Source organism: Micropterus salmoides, unplaced genomic scaffold (assembly GCF_014851395.1).
Source record: "Micropterus salmoides isolate LMB-PRFRI ecotype aquatic unplaced genomic scaffold, ASM1485139v1 Ms_hic_scaffold_2, whole genome shotgun sequence".
NCBI classification, from domain to species: domain Eukaryota; kingdom Metazoa; phylum Chordata; class Actinopteri; order Centrarchiformes; family Centrarchidae; genus Micropterus; species Micropterus salmoides.
This window is the reverse complement of record NW_024041150.1, coordinates 31,266,505-31,285,329: the sequence shown is the minus strand read 5'-3', so window position 1 is coordinate 31,285,329 and position 18,825 is coordinate 31,266,505. Positions and strand designations below refer to the sequence as shown.

Below are 18,825 nucleotides of genomic sequence, written 5' to 3'. Positions count from 1 at the left end.
ATGTTCCTCTTCAAGGTACGGGCAACTGAAAGTGATGGCAAATGGACCAGCCCTGTCCACTGCTAGAAGAGGTGAAATTTATGTGGGAAGTGAAATTAAAGATTCCCTCTCACTGTTGGATGTTCTTTATGCAAATCAGTTTGAAGTAGAGTTGATAGATCCAGATGTTGTTGAGGAGAAAGAGGAAAACTTTTACAGAGGAGCCCCGCCTGAATGGTTAAACTTTCACATAAGTGAACAGGCAGAGTCAGATGGCACTGGAAGGCCTTTTATTAAACGAGATGGATACGATACACTTGTAAAACAAATTGACCAAAGAAGAAAACTCCCTGGAACATCAACTGTTAAACTGTTCCACCAGCCAGGATGTGGGGGGAACCACATTGGCCATGCAGGTGTTGTGGGACTTGCGGAAAACCTTCAGGTGTGCTGCTTTAACAGGCTCAACCTCAAACATTACAGATGTTGCAGAGGAGGTGGTCCACCTTTTCACAGCTGGCAGTCGAGGCCACCAGAACACTGTGCTGCTGTTACTGAATGATGAGTTAATTTTTGATGATCTCCAAGATAACATTATGATGAAGATTGCTGAACAGGAGATAGTCACCCATATGCCTGTTGTGATTTTCCTCAGCTGTATTAGAAAGGATGCACTTCTACAGAGTGACAATGTCTTCCTACAGGAAGTGCTTTCTGAGTCAGAGAAGCAAAAGTTTAATGAGAAAAAGGAGGAGCTCAGCAGAAAATACGGTGATAAATCAAAGAAGTTCCATGGCTTTAACATAATGCAAACTAATTTCTCTCAGGATTACATCCAGGAGGCCTGTGCTGTGTTCAAAACAATCAAGAAAGCAAACAGACCATTGAAGACCCAGCTTGCTGCCTTCCTGTCCCTGCTGAATGCCTATGTACCAGGCTCATATCTCCTGGAGTCTCAGTGCCTGGACTTATTCATACGTAAAAACTCCATCCACGGAGACCATTCATTGGAGGACAGAATGAAGCCCTTTAGTGATCTCATCATCACCTTCCAACAAGATACAAGATCTGAAAAAAGAGTCTGCATGGCTCACCCTATGATAGCAAAGTGTTGCACTGAGATGATGGCTGAGGCAGGTGTGACCAGAAGTGACACAACAAGAAACCTCCTGACCTGTTTGTGCAGAGATGAGGTTCCTCCATCTTTGCTTGGTTTTCTCAAAGACATGTTAACCAAAAGAAGACCAAAAGAAATGAAACATGAAGAGGACCCAACCAAAAGTACAGAGATTAAAGAGGACAAAGAAAAGTTTTCTAAACTAATTCTTGACATTCAAAAGATGGAGGACAAGGCTCAGTGTGCATCAGTTTTAAAGGTGGCAACAAAACAATTTGATCAAAATCCTTTTTATCCTCAGGCACTTGCTCGTTTCTATTATATAGAAATAAAAGACTACAACAAGGCAATAATGTGGGCAAAGAGAGCAAAGGAAAGAGATCCCCAAAATTCATTTGTTGCTGATACACTGGGACAAGTCTACAAGAACTGTTTGAAGAACAAAGAGCATCCTGTCAAACCGAGAGAGATTTTGCAACTGGCCACAAAAGCCATTGAAGCTTTCAAAGATGAAGAAGAACTTGCTGGAAAAGAACATGGGACAGACGAGGAAGACGCTGGAAAGATCAAAATGACATGTGTTTTTAACATCAGAGGGCAGATTGGTTACCTGCAGGTTTGCAACCTTGTGTATGACCTCACAAAGCATGCGTCCATGAGCTCAGACAACAAACTCCTAAATGATCTAATAAGCAGAGACGAGGTTGAGAGAAAATGTCAATTTCTCAAGAAATATCTGACTTACTCAAAGCCTGAAGTGAAAAAAGAAGATCCCTCATACATTTTTGATGATGTCGCAAAATGCTACAGGAAGTATGTTGGAGATGAAGATTTTGAACAGAAAGTCGCTGATTTCATCCAGAAGCTTAAACCAATCCCGGCAGAAACGTCTGCTGGAGTACTCTCATGGCTTGACAGAGAATACACTGAAGCAGAGCTTAAAGAAGTCACTACATGGTGGGAAGAAATCTTTCTACATTCCTCTTGTGAGTCTTTAACAACATTTGGACAGAAAATGCCACTGAGCTCCACAGATGCACCTGAACTCCACATGTTAGCCCTCCTCTTGTACTGGCCAACAGACAGTGAAGAGAAATGTGTCTTTGACCTTAGTCAGTTAATTCAGTGTATGCGCCGTTCTTATGACCATGCGTATAACACATACTTTAGATCAAGGTACCTTCGCCCTCTGTTTTTCATTGGAAAAGGTCTGAAGAGATTTGTGTACAAAAAGGTCCTCGAGCAATTCTTTTTTGAGCAGAATAAGGAAACAAACCAAGATTGGAGCAATGAAGAGATTTTCAAAGATCCCAAGATTCAAGCACTCCTCAAAGTTGATGGAGAAGTACGAAACTACAAAGTCTATGCAATTGTTGGTGGCACAGAAATGGAGGTGGATGCAAACCTGCAAAACAGCCTCTGGAAACCACGCAAAGTTTCCTTTTATCTTGGATTTACCATCAGAGGTCCTGTAGCCTTTGGCATCCAGACAAAAACTGCAGAAAATGGTAACATACTATAACTTTAACATAATTAAATATCTAGTGACTCTCTGCATATTTTAATTAGTCCAGTACGTAGTTTAAATATAATTAAAATAATGTGTTGTGCCAATGTACTTTCTTATTACTTCAGCAAATGTGCTGTAAATGCCAGTAAGTAATTTCTTAATATGAACATGAAACAAAAAAAATCAACCACCAATGAAATAATCCCCACAATGTTTCAATTAAGTTAGTAGTCTCAATTAAGACTGTTCTGCAGATCATCCTGAGTAACTGAATCATTGTTATTGGAGAGTCACATTGCTGTTATTTTTCACTGTGTGCACTGTGAAATCCCTTTCCATTGTACTGTGTAGCAGTGAAGGTCTCAGAGAAGGATACCTCAAAACCTGGACCAACAAAAACAAAACTGTCTGCCTGGTCAGACACGACTAGAGGTAAGTGATTTGCTAAAATAAAAATTATGATTGTGAAGTGATTAGATGACTTCAGATAGTGATTTAACACTATTTCCACCATCTGCTGAAATATTTTTTCAGTTCCTTGTTTTAGAATTTTAATATATGACCATTAAAGCTTCTAGTATTCACTGTTTATTGTTTGTTTTATTGCTTTGCTTTTATCTTCCATGACAGGCTCAGGTCAGCATTTTGTGGATCTCCATCAGGCAGCTCTGATTAACAGAGTGAGCGACACAGGATTCATCCTGGACAGTCTGAAGGATAAGGGTCTGATCTCAGAGGAGAACTATAATGTTGTGAAAGCTTTGAAAACCACAAAAGACCAGATGAGCGGCATTCTTCAGTGTTTGACTTCAGCCAGCTCAAGAGGCAAAGACGCCCTCTATGAAATCCTCAAAGGGATGAGAAGCATGAGGCCTCTCATCCTTGAGCTTGAGGAAACTGAGCACAATGTAAAATCCAGTCCATCATGTTAGTCAAGACTTAACGCTGTGAGATAAAATGCAGATACTGCAAATACAGTTGAATTTGGTTTGAAAGAAGAAAGTAATCTAGTTCTGTCCCAGTGACAAAGATGTGACACTCTGCTTAACAATACCGTAAAGAGCGTCACTACATCCATTTTACATTTTCGCATACAGCTCACAACATAACCCTGTTGGATGCCATGGGCACAATAATGTTAAAAATGTTTGCTAAGGTTTCCTCCTTCATGGGTCAAGTACTTCAGGATTTATTTTGAACGACTGCAACAACATATGATAAGAGGAATCATTCAAACAAATATAAACATGTGGCTTTTTGTCATGCTTTAAATAAGAATGAACCTATTTTATGCCATTTTGTAATTGTGCTAAAATGAATACAAATATGAGATATTAATGTGGCAATATGTAGTTTTCAGCGGACACTAGCAGTGCGGTTTTAAGATATATTAACCAGGTGTGTGCTCGTAAGGCAGTTTGAAACCTGCTATAGACAGACTCACTGGGAGACAGCTTCACACAACATGCTGGAAACTCAGGAAAACTCCCACTGCAACGTTACAGTAATATTTTCATCAGATTGAGGTTTAACTAATCCATACTTGTTCCATGATAACTTTACATTGACTGCATTTAGCCGACATGATACATCGGCGTTAGCTTGTCTGCCCTGCTTTTCAGTTAGTTTATTATGTATATTTTATCAGAGGCTCAGCAACGTCAACACAGCTAAATGTATTGGATAATAACAAAACATAGTGAGCTAGTTACTATAGTGGATGGGTCTTCCACTGTGTTATACTGCGCCGTTATGTTTGCATTATTGTAAATTATGTGGGTCACGTAAGTTACAGATGTTGACATTGGTCCGATTCTTGTTTGGCCTGATGGGCTTCAGCACATAAAACTCTATTGTTGTTTTTATCCTTACGTGGACTTTGTGTCAGTTGTTTTATGGTGTTTTTGGACTGCATGTTGTTAGCTGCGATGTTGTCGCTGTAGTCGGAAAGAGGTTTGGGAGCGTGCCTGCAGATACAACCCAACCCACTACCTTCACATAGTATGCAAAATAATGGCTGTTTCAAGCAACAGAGAAACAGACTGTGGTTAATTTGATGTTACAGCCCATCGACATAAAGGCTATAAAAAGTGATATATTAGGGGAGAGCGGGGTAAGTTGTCACACTGCTCATAACTCCAACACTAGAGGCTCTATGTCAAAAATCAAAAAGCCATTTTGTGTGACTTCTTTTTCTATGTTCAACTTCCTGTTCACATGTAGTCAAGGTCACTCTAATCTAAGGTGAGCACAATTTTATTATTTTTTGCTTCAAAACTAAAATATTTGCACTTTACATTTCATGTATTCCAACCTTATTAGGTATGAATGTTCAAAATAATAACTTTGCACAAAGTAGAGGAGACAATAACGTGTCTTTTGATACTTCCGCTGAATTGCTATGTTAAGATAACCTTGAGATTTAGCCAACATTAGCACACATGTCAGATTGGGGCAAGTTGTCTCAATGACTTTGGGGCAAGTCGTCACATGTGATTACTTGCCCCAGTACAAATAAACACATAAAACATGCTCAAAAAACTCTGTGAAATTGTGTAATTATCTCTGACACTAGTATTAAATGATACTGTAAATCGAATATTAGACAGTGTAGTTTACAGCAGGAGCCATGTGCCTGGACAAGTGTGAATTCATGACAGAGTATATACGGTCTTATACTGTGGGCATGTAGTATGTTAGTAGATACAAACACACACACACACACACACACACACACACACGCACTACATCATACAGTTATTAATTTAGTTAGGCAACAAGGGTAGTAGACAAATATGCTTGAAAATTTGTAATTGCAAGTTGAAAATTTGTTTTTGAAGGAAGGAAGGAAATTATCAACAGAAGACAGAGAATGGCAGCACGCCACCTGACAAAATGTTGAAGGTAGTCAGGCAGGTGAAGTTGAAGAACAAATCAATCAGAAGTACAGCTAAGGATTTTGACGTAAGCTGCTGACATCTCGTTTGGCCTCATCTATGTGGAGCCATTTTCCTACAGTATTCCAAAGGAGACGTGGTTTAAGTGTGTGAAATGCAACAAATGGGCCTGTGATGTTTGCAACTCAGGCCAGGCAATTTACGTGTACCTGAACTGTGAAGTTGAAGTTATCTGCAGCATTACATTCAGTTATCATAGATCCATGTGCACTTCAGAGAACATTTGATTTTAAAGTTCAAAGAAAGAGGTTGTGCCACTGAACGTGTGCTCTGCCAACATTTTTGTTTTGAATCTAATTATTTATTTTCCAAATTCTCTAGGCTTGATTGTTGATTGATTTTATTTTTAGTTCTGGTTAAAATTTGAAATTGAAATACTTACCTGCTGACGGGGCAGATTATCACAAGTGCACACTCTCTATTCAGCAGTCTATAACTCCATAATGAGATAAGATATGAAGATGTAATGAATACAAAACTTCTGTCCAAGAATTCATTCTTTCATTTGGTATGGCATTTGTACCATTGTCATGTACGGTGCTCAGTAAATATTAGACAGTGTGAAAAGTGTGACAACATACCCGCTCTCCCCTAATAAGTGATTTCATTGAAAAACCACAAATAGCCCCTTTAAAATGTATTTGCTAACCTTTGACCTAGACTGTGTTTCCTCAAGTTGCTTTCTTTCAAAGATAGTTAAGAGGTCACAAACTAAAAAGTTTGAGTAGTGGACCGTAAATAAGTAAATTTGATTAAGGCTACTGTACTGACAATTTTGAGATAATTGTAATTTAATTACAAGTGAGTATTTGTTGAATATTTTTAAACAACTGCAAAATGCAACCATAAAAGTCCAGCACAACTGTTGAAGCTGTAGTAGATGGAAGTGGTGGTATCTTCAACTCTATGTCTGACAATTTATGTTATTACCATTTTATTTAAGGTTATTTAACCATTTTGTGTTATACATTTTTTGAAGGTGGACAGGTGCATGAAATGTTCTTTAAAAGTCAGGTTTACATTTTTTGTTGTTTTATTTATTTATGATGGCATGGCAATATTTTCTTCCTAAAATATACTAAACAAATTTACAAAGATAAATAGGAAGTTGCATTCTTGTATTGCATTGCGTTTTGCATAGTTTTGTGAAATTTTATAAGGTGTTGGTTGCATTTCTGTTGATTGAATGTATTATGTAGGCCTATATTTATTCTAAAACTCTTAAATCAATATTTTGAAAGAAATATCTTGTGAAGTATGTCATTGAAAATAATGTATGCAGTTGTTTTGGCAATAAAATTTAACTTGCAAAGGGATTATTTGCTTCCTTTTTGAGTTTTTAAAGAAGTACAGAAGCAAGTGCACTGAAATGACACTGTGCGGATTTTTACTGCCTTAATGTACAGCTGTATTACATTTAACATGAAGGGTACCTTGACCTTACTATAATTCATATGACAAAAAAGGGGAGTCAGATAGGCCTGTGCCTATTTTCCCAGTGTGAAGTGTTTTTGTCAAACATTGTTTTTTATATTATCAAATAAATAAATCCCCACATTTTAAATAGTAGTTTTTCATCCTGTGTTGTTGCTCCTTCATTTTGCATACTGGTTTTCTGTTTGGCTCAGATATCTGGAGGAAACAGTTCCCTCTGAGTCTCTAGCTGCTGCTCACCTTGTTTAAAACAAGACGAAGAATCTCACCAGACATTCAACACCAGTTTTCAATAGTTGGTGATACTGACACGTTATGTTCTGTACTCAGAAAGTATCATGGTTCATTACCCATTTCTATAAAGAATTATTGTATTTTTCCCCCTGATATTTATTAATGGCAGGCTGTGAAGTAGCATTTAGACCTCCATGTAAGATAAAACAAAAAATAATAGAACTGAATCAATTAAATTATAGAATATTCAAATTTTGTATTGTAATGGGAATTCCAAACATATTGCATGTAACCCTGGACTCAGGGAGACTCATCTGTGATGTGGCACTGAATCTGTGTAAACGTAACAGTCAAAATATCTCTGTTCTGTGTTATCCACTTCAGGGACAATGTGTCTCTGTGGGATTATATGATTGACCCTAAAGCTGGATAAATAACAGGCTCACGGAGCTCTCCTCACTCATTCGAGCATACATGTACACGGCGTATGTGTTTTGCTGTGAGTCCTTCTGCAGAAGACTAAAATTCACAGAAAGACAAGTGTTTGCCTGAGCTGTTTATTTAAACACGCAATTCCCACCACAGTATGTTTCTTTGCCCACAAGTGTTGAAGGATTTTTCTTACCTGAAGATTAATATAAAATAGATGCAAATAAATGAGATGACATTTCAGTTAAATCTTTTTTGGTTGTATTTGACTATGAAATGTACTGTAATACAGTAATCCTTTCTCATTGCTGAGGCCAGAGTTAGATGGATTTCCACATCTGTTTTGTGCCTGGGTTACAATTGTGGATGTGATGGAAATAATGTTTAATATTCTAAAACCTCACAGTGAACGCTTTACTTAGCTTAGCTTATTATAGGCTTGGAGCAGGGGCAACAGCTAGGTTGGCTCTATCCAAAGGTAAAAGAAATCCGACACGGGTTTGTTTAATCCACACAGGCATGTTTTGCATCTTTATGGTAAGCTCTGCTAACCGGCCGCTGGCTGTAGCATATTTCTCAAAATGTTGAACCATTCCTTTAATTAACAAATATGTAATATAACCTACCATGTAGTATTCAAATTAATATTTATGCTTTAGGAACTGTTTCAAATCTGAAAATAACAAAAGGAAGTGTGGTGAAACTAATAAATTCTATTCAGCCTTTTTTGGAGTCTGTCTGTAGTATCAGTAATTTGGTATTTTGTAGTTTGAGTTTTGGCCTGCTGGGCAACCTGTCTGTTTGTTTGTGTGTGTTTTGTCTGATTTCCTCATGTGCTCCACCTGGTCTTGTTTGAACTGCCACGTTTTGGATTTATCCTTTCATCTGCCACTCCTTGGATAATTTGTTGTTATGGTCTTTATATTTTGCTGCTCTGCAGACAACCTTTGTTTATGTTTTTTCTTTGTTGTATTTTGGACTTATTAGGCCTTATTACTAACAACCACCAACAACACTTAAATCTGAATTAAATGACTAGCAAAGAGTTGTTTATTCATCTCATACACAGAGTATAGACGGACCAATGTTTTTGGTCTCTACCATCTGCTGAGGGAAAGACCTATCTCTTTAGTTGCTAAATGCTATATTGTGTTCACTAACAAGTTGATAACCTTGTCTGTCGTTTGGTGCTGCGCAGTTAGTGAACAGCTAAGGTTTTGACTGTAAGCCGCAGGTAGTAAAACCAAAACACTGAGCTGAAAGATGCTGGATCGCTCAGTATAGCCGAGCTGAACTGCAGAGTTAGGTGACAATTTTCAAACCTTTCAGATTACATTTATTTCATTCATTGTGAAAATGAAAATATTTATTAGAGCAGCTTTAATGTATGAAATTTAATTTAATTTAGAGGGAATGTGCACTGTAGCCTACATATGGAGGGCCTTGGATCATAATAATTGTAGCATGGATAAATTAGCTATGGATTTTAATAAATTTATGAGAATTAATCGTTAAAAGGGCACCACCGGAGTTGTTATAATCACTCTAGTCCGGACCTCTAGGTAGCATTTAATAATTATACAATTATTACTAGTGATCAGTTATAATAATCGCTAAATTATCTTAAATCAATCAGTCAGTCTCATATCTAAAGGGTCAATTCTCTTGGCAGGGACTTGGAAATAGGCAACACACACAGTTTCTTGATTACAGTGAATTTATTAACTAACGTTAACTAAAGCGATAAAAGGGTGGTTAAATACAGGGAAAATAAACAATGGCTGAACAATGACAAATGGAGGTTCGATTGTGGGAAGCATTTGACTCATACGGCAGAGGAGAACTAATGAAAGTAAGCTATGAGTTTAGGAGTTAAAAGGAAATATTAACATAACAGGACATCCCTGACCACAGAATGTTTGTTAGGTCTTACGGCTTGTCGACAGCCTGCTTTGGCCTGTTGCACGGGTCCCACGCTAGCTGCCCGATCCTGGCTTTTTGCTAGGGATTCTCCGGGGTTCTCCGTGTCTGACTGAAGAAGAAAACCTCAAGGGTTGGCCGTCCTCCGTCTGGCAATTCGACTGCTTTCAGGTTACCTTCTTTTCCGCTGGCAAGACCACGTGACTTGGTCTGACCTCGGTGAAGTTGGCTCGACGAACAAGCTTAAAAGGGAACTTGGTCGTTCCTGAGTATTAGTCCAGCATAACTTAACGGACTGATAACTGATAAACAAAACAAAACAAAATAAAGTTACTGTTTGATCGATGTCGCGGCACTTTGCGTGTGTAGCTTCAAGCGAACAAAGGCCTGTTGCACTGGTTGAACTCTTAGAGCGTTGCCTGGAGAGGCATGCTGGACGCGTGCCGAAGCGCCCAGAGAGCAGAGCGGAAGGCCAGGGCACGAGGAGAGGAGAAGAGCAGAGAGAGAGAGAGTGAACGACGTCGCGTGTCGCTCTTTTGTTGTCTGGGGCGTGGTTCCTCTGAGGGCGTTTCAGGTTTCCCGAGGGACTGCCTTTCTAAACTTTAGTGTCTAAAAGAAAAGAAATCTATTTGCGCATATTATCAAATCAAATATTTTCCACAATCAAACCTCAGTGGTCAAATGGTTGTACCGTTCTAAGTTAAACATTTGGTAACAGGAAACAATTGTCACATTATTGGTCAGGATATTTATACATTAACGGCATTTCCAACGATAGTATGTAATACTTATTTCGTCCACTTGGGGGAGTTCAGGTTACATGAGGAAAGCTTAGATTAATCCAAGATAATCTCTCTTTAGGAACTGGGGAATTTAGTTATTCAGCCTTAAATTCAAGCTGGATAATTAATATATAATATAATAGAGTATAGTATGACATTTCTTTATCATCATTTCTAAAGGAATTGTGTGAGAAGGTATTGTGAACAAGTATTGGTTACACATAAGATGACGGAGTGTCCTTAATCTTGCTGAAAATAAAAACACTGCAAAAGTAACTTATTTAGATTCTTTTCAGCACTAATAGAAACAACATGGTACTCAAATAGAGGCAAACGTAATCAAGTAACTAAAAGATTCAATTAAACTTAATTAAATGCTTTGAGTCTAAAGGAGACTGCAGTCTTTGGTTTTTCAAAGTTCGGCTGTTCTGGGTTATGTCACACTTAGGTGAGACAAGGGGTATCCCTTTGATGGGGTAATGAAACACAGAGCAAGGACAGTTGCCACAGTTATGTGCATGAGGGGGGCAGTTTAGGATTTCCTGCCTTTCCAAGGAGAAACTGATAGGCTGTTCAGGGAAATACTAATCAATGGTTAATGTCCCTTTGTCAGTTTAACAGTCAGGCAACGCATTATCAGCTTCGTAGATCAAAAAGGTGCCAGTTTTATGGTCAGGGATAGCACTTAGAGAAAGCAACTTTTCCACCCCCCTTCCGTTGGGGTCTCTTCAGCAGTCTGTTGAAGTTGATCTTTAACCCCCTGCTCCTCTCTGGGAGAGGAAAAGAGGAATTTGGAGTAGCTCCAAATTTAATTAATATAAAATGCACAAATCCACACCGTTGTCCCACTACATAATTTACCTTTTTCAACACATTGAGTTATAGCCTACTGAATGCCTGATCAAAGATACAAGAATGTAAAGCATGCAGAAGGTGTGGCTTAAAGCTGTATACTGTAAATAACATCATAACACAGTCTTTAGTCACCCACACACCTGCAGGAACTCAAACAGGTCACAAGATGTGTTTACACATTTATTTTTTATGTTTAATTGATTTTCTTATTAAATGTATAGTAACATGATTTGAGCAATAGCCTATTTGATAAGAATGTGTGCTGTTATCAAACTGGAGCTCATGGTGCATCAATCTTATTATTAATCTTTCATCACCTTCATGGTGATCCAACTGCTGCTGAAATATTTTTTTTCCCCCCTTTTTGATTAATTTAATTCATTGCTTTATTGTGACTGTTAATAATTACAAGAGTTGCAAACCCGACTCTAAAAATAATGACCTTTTAAAAAGATTTCTAAATTATTCAAGGAACCTTTTTTTTGGCGATGTAGTGTTTTGATCAATAGTCTTATTTTAAATTCTAACTAGCCATATTTTTTAAGGCTACTGTTTAAAAACAATAAATGATTCATAGTCTATATGTTATGAAGTAACATAAGTCGCTTTGGATAAATGTGTCGGTCAAATGAGTAAATGTAAATATAATAAACATTTAGTCATCGATCTTTAGACTTTAGACATTCACATTTCATAGATATACTGCTCTCTGTGACTGAGCTGAGCTTAAACACACACACCCATGGACAGCATAATCAGTAGAGCAGAGAGGCAGCCCAGGAGAAGTGAAGCATGTGAAGTGAAGATAACTTCCAAATTGATCGAGTTGACCACTGCTTGTTAATGTAAGTAAGGGCAATATAACCTAAAAAGCCAATAGGTTACTTTATCACTCCTGTTTAGACATGGAGAAACTTATGCCGAAATACAGTAGCCCCTTTAAAAGTGACTTTGCTGTTGCTGCACTAGAAACACAATTTAGTTGTAGTCATATTTAAAATCATAACCCTGTTCTGAATGTAGGCCTATTTTAAAATTGTAGAATTTTAAAAAGCCTTTTTAGTGTATCTGTGAAGATTCTCAGTCATCCATGTCCTAGTTATCCAACGAAGGGCAACTGGACTTGGTTGAAGATACTGGAAGACGTTTCGTCCCTCCCTTTTATGTAGTTCTTGTAATAATGACTAGAATAAATAATAATTTATTTAACCTATAAAAAGCAGTGAATGTGAAAACATGTTCAGTATTTATCCTCAGTCTTATCCCGAATTGTGTTGATTTATAGTGCATCATTTAAGTTGTTTTAATATTATGGCATCAATAGCAAATTTCAATGAATGATGATGTTATTAGACTTACATCTTGATCAAACAGGATATGGTCAGCATATTTATGAAGTGTAATTTATGGGATTTTCTAACGCAAAATTACTCAAAAGAAATGGAATAGACAATCTATTAGTGAAAAACAGGTTGGGCAGAAATGCACGGAAAATTATTTGGTGGTGGTCCAGACCTTTCGTAGGGAAAGGTCTGGACCACCACCAAATAATTTTCCGAATCTAATTAAAAAATCCACATATGAGGAAATTGATGCAGCACCTTCTCATAAATCACTCGTACAAACACTAATCTGTTCAAAGTGGTTCTTGCGGGCTGAAGTGACTGAGGGAGCAGTTAAAAATGGTGAGGGGGCAAATGTTTTTACATAGTAAAAGAGTGGGTTATCATCCTGCTGTGCCAATTTCTACACTTGTTTTCCTCCTGCAGGTGGCCATAGCCGCATTTTGACTAGATGTGAACATTTTGTTACTTTGCCTTATATTCTAAACCCAGCTCAATTTAAATACAGCATAGCCTACAATTTAGAAAAAAGACTGACTTTTGTAGTGTTTATATAGTATTATAGTCACATTCAAAGTGTACTTTTACACAACTGAAAATGTATAATGATCACACTTTTGCTAAACAATAACCTACACGGTGATGTAAAACTTTATACATGTATACTATATATCAGTGATTCCCAAAGTGTGGTGTGCACGCCTGGGGGTGAGTGAGCTGCCTCTAGGGGGTGCGCAAACAGTAAGCGTGTGTGTTAAAAAAATTAAAATATATTAAAAATAAAATAAATAATCAAAACAATAAGCGTGTGTGTATGTGTGTGTGTTAAAAAAATAAAAATATATTAAAAATAAAATAAATAAAACAGTAAGCGTGTGTCTGTGTTAAAAAATATTTGTAAAATAAAATATATAAATAAAACAGTAAGCGTGTGTGTGTGTGTAAAAAAATAAAATAAATAAATAAAACAGTAAGCGTGTGTGTGTATGTGTGTGTGTTAAAAAAATAAAATAAATAAATAAAACAGTAAGCGTGTGTGTGTATGTGTGTGTTAAAAAATAAAATAAATAAATAAAGCAGTAAGCCTGTGTGTGTGTGTGTGTGTGTGTGTGTGTGTGTGTGTGTGTGTGTGTGTGTGTGTGTGTGTGTGTGTGTTAAATTAAAATATATATGTTAAAATAAATAAATAAAACGGTAAGCGTATGTGAGTGTGTGTGTGTAAAAAAATTATAATATATTTAAAAATAAAATAAATATTAATATATTTTTTTTAATTCATTGATTAAAATATAATAATAATAAAAAATAAAAAGAAATCAGTATCAAATGTAAAAACAAAACAATAACTAAAATATAAAACTTGTCAAAATAATAATAATAATTTGAAAATCTGAGGTTCCACTGGTTGTCCTCACTTCATGGCATGAGGAGACATATTTTGCAGCAATTATTTCACATTTGGGCATTTCTCCCAGTAAATAGGGGTGTTTCTGTGTGTCTGAAATGAATTCAAATTCGGGGTATATTTGGGAAATGTTTGCAAAGTGTTTTTGTCTTAGTGTTTTATATTTGGGGCATGTGGTTAGAAAGTGCAGCTCTGTCTCTACCTGTCCCCTGTCACACTGGGAGCAGAGTCTCTCTTCTTGTGGTAGTCAGCTCTGTCTGTGGCGACCCTTTTCTATGGCCAGGCTGAGTTCACTCAGTCTGTTTGTTGTCAACATTTTTCTTAGTTTGGGACATTTTATTGTACTGGTAATATGCCAGTGTGAATTCTCTTTTTAGGGTCAGATAACATTGTAATTTACTTTGTGTTTTGGTCGTTTCTTTCCAGTATTCAATTTATTTTTCTTTCTGCTTGCTGATTATTTGGTTTGGTCTGCTTGAGTTGGTGTTGCTGTTGGGGACTTGTTACTGCAGAGAGCCTCAGGACCAGCTGGCTGAGGGGACTCGTCTCTGGTTTCAGCTCCTGGTATGTTAGGGCTTTGTGATGATATGACTGGGGGTTAACTGATAAGTTGATTGTAAAATTTAAGTGATCTTTTCTGTATTTTTAGTAAGAGGGGGTATTGGCCGAGCTCTGCTCTGCACAGGTTATTTGGTGTTTTTCTCTGCACCTGCAGGATGCTCTTACAGAACTCAGTATGGAAAGATTCTATGATTGTTTTGTCCCATTTGTCAAATTCATTATTAAGTTTTGGCCCCCAGATTTCGCTACAATAAAGAATTATCGGTTCTAGTAGAAATTGGAAAATTTTAAGCCAGATTTTGATTTGAATATATATTTTAATGTTTCTTTTTATTGCATAGAAAGCTCTCCTTGCTTTATCCCTCAGATCTTTCACAGCACTTCACTCACTTTCACTCACTGGGCTGAGCAAGTGTAATGTCTGTAGTGGCAAAGGCGTTGCCAATAACAACATAGAATGTTTATCTAAACGCGCAACATGAACAGCGCTAAAATGACTGAAATGTATTCTCTATAGGAGTAAATTTTACCCGCTGGCGCTTAAATGCCCATTTTTTAAATCTGGCTTTATATTGACATTTTTTAACAATAGGGGGTGCTACATAACACACTTTTAGGAAAAGTCAGAGACTGGGAGACTTGAATATTATATTGAAACAAAGATATATACAATAAAAAAAAAAACGCGGGTAAATTTGACCCGTTGGCGGTTCTTGTGTTAAAAGCGTCAATTTGAAGAGTGTCATTGAGTGAAACCCCATTGCTGTGACTTTGGGCATGTTCACTGGTGTAACACCGACACTGGGCTGCTCGACATCATAACAGATCGTCATATTTTGATGTTTAGCCTATTGCAACTTCAGTAATATCGGCTGGATACTGCTGGTTCGTTAGTGTTCCTGGTTGCTGTGACGACAGTCGTCAAGACTACCGGTGGCCAAGACTGAATGACCATCGTTGGTATCTTCACCTGAGGCCAAGAGGTTACGTTTGTTGAGTTTCCTGGGAAGTGATGAAAGGACAGCATTGTAAGTGGGGGATAAGTGGTGGCGTAGACCCCCTCCCTTCTGTGTTGAGCCATACGTTTGTGTAGTGGTTGTTTAGTCTCCCCAATATACAGGTCTGTGCATTCCTCACTGCATTGGACCGCATACACTAGATTGCTTTTCTTGTGTTTGGGTGTGCGGTCTTTGGGGTGTATCAGCATCTGTCTTAGTGTGTTCATGGGTTTAAAAAACACAGGGATGTTATGTTTGTTGAAAATCCTCCTGAGTTTCTCTGATACTCCAGACACGTATGGATTCACAATGTTGTTGCGTTTGACCTTCTTTTCCTCCTCTCCTGTAGTTTTGTTCTTCTGAGCTGAAGAATGGGCAAAGAAAGCTATTAGAAGAGCTCCAAACAACTCTTATTTAGCTGACACTCTTGGGCAGATTTACAAGAACTGTTTGATGAGGAAATCAACTGGAGGATATGTCAAACATGGTAAAAGAGGCATTCAACGCATTTAAAGATGTGGAGATGAAAGCTGAGAAAGAAGAGGACCCTGGAATGGAGGACAAAGCTGGTACTGTAAGCCTTTCAAATTTCTTCATCAATAGAGGCCTTTTTGGCTTCATTCAAGTGGCAAATGTAGCCTTTGAGAAACTCCAAGCAGTAACATCTTATCCCTCGCATAAACACAGGAGTTTGATCCAAAATTTAGAACTGGAAGTTAAAGCCAAGTTTAGCTTTTTTGAATGGTACCTAACCTACTCCAAGCCTGACATGACATCCTTAGAGTCATGTTTGTTTGTTACAAACACTACACAACAGCAACAGCAGCTGAATCCAGCAGCTTTACAGACCTTCTAGATTGTCTGAATCACAGCCTTTTCATGTCAAATGGAAGCCGTGCTAGGTTTGCGGAGGCTGAGAAGATAGTGTCTGATTTATAGGCAATCCGAGATGATTTGAAGACCATCTACGAGACAGCAATTGACGATGTCAAAGCAGCTGAGAGGTACATCCTCTCCAACATCATCTTGAGCAACAAGTTGCAAAACTCTCCCCGGCTGACCCCGGTAAGAGACCTCCAAACAATAATACACAGATTCTTGGGCACAAAAGGAGGATATAGAAGCCCTGAGTTTTACCTTTTGGTTCTGCTGTTTTTTTGGCCTGAGGTAGAGCCTCAGGTGGTGCAAGATGAGGATGATGAAGAAGTCGAACTGCCGTCCACAGAGGATGACGAGTCAGACGACCAAACCTGGGAGGATAAGGACAAGGAAGAGGAACAAGAAACAAGAGAACCTGCACAGCAATCTCTCGAGCTCACGTTCGACCGTGACCTGCAACAGTATGTCACATTATTGAAGAAAGCGTATGACAGATCAAAGTATGCCAAGTACCAAGTAGAGGACATTACCTTTTGCCTCTGTTTTTTTTGGGAAAGGGCTCCGGATTGAGCAAATGGATTCAAAATCAAGGTTGAATGCAATCGTGGAAGAAAAAGTTGACTCTGAACTATGTGATAAACAAAGTAAAGCAATGAAGGAGAAATGGAGACGCATCGATGAAATGTGGATCAAGGGGGAAGTGTGGGGAATCCCAGAAATCCAAGATATCCTCCTTCCAGTCTAGGGAGAGCTATGCCATTCTCCCACGATGCCACAGGGGTGTGAAGAGCAGGACGTGATTCTTTGTGCTGGAGGGAAGAAAATAATGGCCGTAGCAGAGATTGAACCTGATGCTTCAGCACTGAGCCCAGTGCTTTTCTATCTTGGCTTCACCATTCAGGGTCCTGTCATCTTCAAAGTGGGATTTCCTCACATGTTCGGACAGTGATTCACAAGGAACACTTTGGGAGTGTAATAAAGACTCAACAAACATTTGTTTGACAACATTATAGACTTTTTTCCTTTACAAAACCACGGATGATGATGCATGAAAAGTCAGGGGATCACCAATATCAGTAGTTTTTATCATCTTGGCACTGTGAATGTCATGGCAACCTGTAATAGTTGCTTAGATATTTGAGTAGACGATATAGTGGTATATTTAAGTTAGGTTTATTTAACCATGTTGCGTTAGTGATTTTTGCGAAGGTGGACAGGCATATAAAACATTTTCTTTCAAAATCAGGTTGACATTTTTATAGGTTGTACCTATTATTTGAATTGATGGGGAAAAGGGAGTTTCATAGGCCTGTGTCCATTTATTTGTCAGTCATTTCTGTTGTGAATAATAAATAAATAATTTACCCCATCTTCAATACGGGTTTTTCATACACATATCAATATTTATGGAAAAGGGGGTTTTGTAATTAAACATTTGCTCATGGGAGGTTAGTTCTTTACCTGTCTTTTCATTGTATTTCAGTCTTCCTCTTTGAGTTATATAAAATACTGTCTCTAGCAAAGAGCACTTCTCACTTTCATGCTGAATCGAACCTTCATTATTGTGCATCATACTGGTGCTCTGGCTCAGATATCTGGAGGAAACTGTTCCTTCTGAGTTTCCAGCTGCTGTTCACCTGGTTTAAATCGACACTAAGAATTTCACCAGACATTTGATACCAATACTTGGTGATACAGGGTAAGTTTTACTGTTTCGAATCCGGATGTTCAAGCCCCGCCCCAGCTCGTGGCTGAACTGTGACACAGAAGGCTCCATGTGTGCAGGGGGCTGAACTGGCCAGAATTTTACATTACTATTGAAATTTGGTGGATGGATTGGTTGCCAAATGGTAGTGTCCTGTATCTCAGTATCTGTCAGTACAGTTACAGAAATCCATTTTAAATTTGCAGATTAATGTATCTAAAATCCATGAAATAATGTGTCTGTTGCATCAAACATCTAAACATCACTAAATAAAATATGAACATTTTGTTTGTAACACTAAATTGAAATTGGAATCCTGTGTCTTAAATACCTGTGTATTTTCTAGACGAAATGTTGACCCTCTCCAATATGTTTGCCTGGAGAGTTATTAATAATTTCATGTAAAATTAGTAAATAAAATCAGATATGCCCCTCTTTAACTTTCTGCACAGTCACGATCACTGATAATATCTGATATCATACAAATCATGCTACCACATTATCTGATCTATTACAAATTTATTTTAGGATTCAATCCAGTTTCCAACCTGGGGTGAAAATATTGTGGTGTGCAAGCCCTCCAGCAGCCCAAGCAGTGTGTAGTTTTTAGCAGTTACACTAAATAGTGATTGTCACTCTAAACCTCTGACGTGGTTTAATTGAATTAACCATTTAATGTCCAAAGATGTATTAGTATCCAATATTTCTCTCTCTCTC

At 37.9% G+C, this 18,825-nt stretch overlaps 1 pseudogene; it reads left to right on the top strand.

The window, feature by feature from the left end:
• The first annotated feature begins 19 nt into the window (after positions 1-19).
• On the top strand, positions 20-7,072 carry LOC119911764 (annotated as a pseudogene).
• The last annotated feature ends 11,753 nt before the right edge of the window (positions 7,073-18,825 follow it).